This window comes from Kryptolebias marmoratus, linkage group LG21 (genome assembly GCF_001649575.2).
Source record: "Kryptolebias marmoratus isolate JLee-2015 linkage group LG21, ASM164957v2, whole genome shotgun sequence".
Lineage (NCBI taxonomy): Eukaryota > Metazoa > Chordata > Actinopteri > Cyprinodontiformes > Rivulidae > Kryptolebias > Kryptolebias marmoratus.
Window position 1 is genome coordinate 3450018 of NC_051450.1, and position 4442 is coordinate 3454459.

Below are 4442 nucleotides of genomic sequence, written 5' to 3' on the forward strand. Positions count from 1 at the left end.
TATGCCCACTCCTGCTCGGCACCTCTCACCGGGGACAACTCCAGAGTGAAAGAGTGTCCAACCCCTCTCAAGGAGGCTGGTTCCAGAGCCAGAGCCGTGCGTTGAGGTGAGCCAGACTATTTCTAGCCGGAACCTCTCAACCTCACACACCAGCTCAGGCTCCTTCCCCACCAGAGAGGTGACATTCCACATCCCGACACCAGCTTCTGTAGCCGAGGATCAGACCGCCAAGGTCCCTGCCTTCGGCCACGACCCATCCCACAATGCACCCGACCCCTTTGGCCCCTCCCATAGGTGGTGAGCCCATGGGAAGGGGGACCCACGTATCCTCTCCGGGCTGTGCCCAGCCGGGCTCCATGGGTGAAAGCCCGGACACCAGGCGCTCGCCAACGTGCCCCACCTCCAGAGTGGGGCCCCGGTGACCCGTGTCCGGGCGAGGGAACACTGTGTCCAATAGTCGTACTCATCATAAGGGGTCTTTGGGCTGCACTTCGTCTGGCCCCTCACCTAGGACCTGTCTGCCTTGGGTGACCCTACTAAGGGCATGAAGCCCCTGACAGCATAGCTCCTAGGATCATTGGGACACTTAAACCCCTCAACCACGATAAGGTGGCAGCTCAGAGAGGGGCTGCCACCTTAAGAAATTATTATTTTCCAATATTATGTGAACATACTGACCATTATTGCTTTATGGAGATTAATTTGATCCAGCAGAACAATTACATAGTTCTCTTCTAGTGCATACTGAACCAAGATGATTAAAGTCTGAAAATTTAAAGTCATGCTCAGGATACAAACAAATATAAACTTCTATCAAGTGAAGGTGCTTCAGTAATTGCTGGAAAGTGATGTGACTTCTACATTAGTTGCTGCACAGCCCTGCATTGTTCCTGGGGGCTCTTTTGTGTCTCTTCATTGAGCATTTGAGCAACACACAGATCATGCTCATGCACATTTTTTTATTTGCAATCATCTATCATAAAAAAGATTCTATTTTCCCCTAATTTTCAACATCCAGTAAAGTGAATAATGAACAAACAAGAAATGCAAATATAAATTATAATTTTATGGATGGATGGATGGATGGATGGATTGATAGATAGATAGATAGATAGATAGATAGATAGATAGATAGATAGATAGATAGATAGATAGATAGATAGATAGATAGATAGATAGATAGATAGATAGATAGATAGATAGATAGATAGATAGATAGATAGATAGATAGATAGATAGATAGATAGATAGATAGATATCTCTGTTCAGTTTTTACTAACACACCACTAGCTAAAAAATGAATTAGATAAAATCTTAAAGTTATTGTGGTAAAATGTCTTAGTTTCATCTGCTACAACACTGCTTCATCTTTTACTTATTGTTCATTTAACAAAGAAAGAATGACGGCTCGATTCACAAAAAATGTGCAGCATCTAGTTTAAGTTCCAATTTTGAACATCATTTGCACTCACTATCTGCTCCATCTTATCATCAAATTCTTAAATTCACAAAGCTAATAGCACTAATTACTGTATATGCAGTCTGTACTCTTTTTGTATCAGAACGCAGCTGTCCTCGCTGCACAGTCTAAATATAACTATCTGCCACAAGCAGAGCTGGAACAAAAGTGACAAAGAGAGAAAAAGAGATGTTTTCTCATTGTGAGCTTCAGGTCTTAAAGATATCTTTTCTAAAATGATGTTCTGTCAAATAGTTATCAGTAGTTAGTACCTTATCAGATGTGACATCAGTCATAAAGCACGGAGTGTGGAGAAAAGCACAGATGGAAGATCAGCTCCTCATTTGTGAGCAATTAGCCTAGCCTGGACAAAGATTTCTGCCCTTTGCTCCATAGTCTGTTCTCTATGACTGATGCCTTGGCTGATAAGGTACTTACTACTGGTCACTTCAAAATGACCAGACAGTCCCTTTAATGTATAAAACACAAAGTCACTCCTTAAAATTAATTAGTCATATTTAAATATATTAGGGAGGAATCATGAATGGCATTTCTTAATCAATAAATTATATTTCTTCTGATTTCTTAACCTTTATTCTTCCTTGTCCTTCAGCTTCTCCTTTGTCAGGGCTCACGACAGTGGATCATCTGACTCGAAGCATCCTGCTGGTTAACAGCACTGGAGGTGATGGTTGTTAACCAGGGCCCTGACCAATCTGGCAAGGCTGCCATAGAATCCAATTGTGGGTCCGGTAGGACAGTTGTAGACATATTTTAATACAACTTAACAGAAAAAGGCACCCAGGGGAGATCTCCGCTCCCAGTCTCTCCACAGGGAGGGTCAGCAGACTGACAACACAGACAGATCCTATTTACTGAGGTGATTACCCTAAGTTCTGTTTATTAACCTTTGGATTTGAAGCACTGTTTGTTAAAATGTTTTACAATCATAAGGTTTTGTATTAATGTAGAATAGCAACAGATTTTGCACACTGTGTTCAACGTTTGTTTAACGATTCACCATTGTCTGACACTCATCACTAGAAGAAATGGCAAATTACACCTTCTGTGTAACTTTTTTCTTATTTTTTAAAGCAACATTGCAGCATGTTGCTCCTCTACTGCTTTTTCCTCTTTGAAGAGAGGCAGGAGACAGTCTCCGGAGCCAGTAAATATTTGACAGTGACTGGATATTGCAAACTGGGCTGTTCTTTAAGAATTTTTAGGATTTTCTTTCCTTCTGCACAAACCCTGCAATTTGGGGCAAACTTTGCCAGTGCATAGAGAAGCTGTTTGATTGATTGGCAGCACAGTTTGAGACACACATCTCCCTTTGGGAGGGCCGTGATAATTAGATGGGTGTATAAAATCTGCGTTGCTCTTTTTTAGTGGCTTCAAAAGTTGTTCAACTCTTTGGTAAATCAGGGCCAATGTTTTAACCAAAAGCAATGGTTAGTAAAACTAATTGAATAATTTAATAATCAAAAATAGCTTGGGTTAGAATAACTTTTTACTGAACCAAAACCTGCAATTATTTGTGTATTTGAGGTGTTTTCACAGATGGTTTTGATATCTAGAAGTTGAATTTTCCTTTAACAGTGCATACCTTACAGTCTCCATTATCACGCACAGAAACACAGACATAAAGACATCCAGTCTTCCCAGAGGAGGCATTAGCAGTATGATTTGCTCTGTGGGGGCCAACAGGCATGAAAGATAAATGAACGACAGGGCTTGATGGAGAGTGCACACACACACACACACACACACACACTTAAGAAGCGTAGACATGGTTGAGATTCCTCAGCAGGTGCCCTCCCTTTCCTGATATGCTGTTCATGGAAAAGGAACGCTCTACTCCTGTCTGGAAGACTCACCCCTTTTAGCTTTTTATGGAACTGAATTAGTGACTTATCACAGAGTCAACCTATCTGCAACCCTACACGCAGATGTTCCACAGGAGCCCCAACCTTTACTCGTGGCAAGGAGAATTTTACTAATTTAGAACGCAGGGAGCAAAGCATCCTCTTCCTGTTTCAGTGGTAGAAATGGAGTAGCCGACAGCATGAGAAGCACTTTTTATTATGTAACTAAAGGCCTAGTGCACTTAAAGGGTAGTGTGGTCATTTTTGATCTGATGTTCTGTCAAAAAGTTAGTACCTTGTCAGCTGTGACATCAGTCACAGAGCACAAAGTGTGGAGAAAAGGGCAGAAATCTTTGTCCAGGCTAGGCTAATGGTTAGCCAACTTTAAGAGCTGTTTATTTATGAAGCAACACATTTTTAAAAATGGCATACTAGTGTGAAAGAATGTTACACTGGGTAAAAGTAAACTTCTACACTTTTGAATGACACATTTTTTTTAGTTTTTTGTTATTTTCTCAATAGAACAACATCATCTACATAGTAACACGGACATTGTTTGGTTGAGAAAACAACAACAAAGTAAACAAACTGTGTCATGAAAAGTTTAAAGGTTTAGTATTACCTAATGTCTTAAACAACAGTATGTTACATTTGGGAAAAAGTTGTTTTAAAAGCCTGAAAAACTAAAAAAAAGGTCTCTTATTTAGATAGCCATTAGCCTAGCCTTGACTAATAGCCTGTCTGTTTTTCCACACTCCGTGCTCTAAGACTGAGGTCAGGGCTGAAAAGGTACCAACTATTCAGAACTTTTTTGGCAGGCCATCATTTCAAAAGTGACCAGACTATATCTTTTCTAAAGAAATGTTATGTTGGCAATAATTTGTCACATTTTAAGTGAAAATTTTTGCGAGTCAAAGTGAATGAAACTCAAAGACAACTGTGTGCATAAAAACAAAATCACGCAGCTTTTACAAGCACATAAAGCTTTGGGCAAAGGAAATATGACAGACTGTTACTGTTTCCAAGCTGCACCCTTGAGAGGAAAATAATTGAAGGTAGACGCTGAGCCAAGTGAACTAAAAGCATTTGTTTTTTTCTCAATATGTTGATCCTGAGTG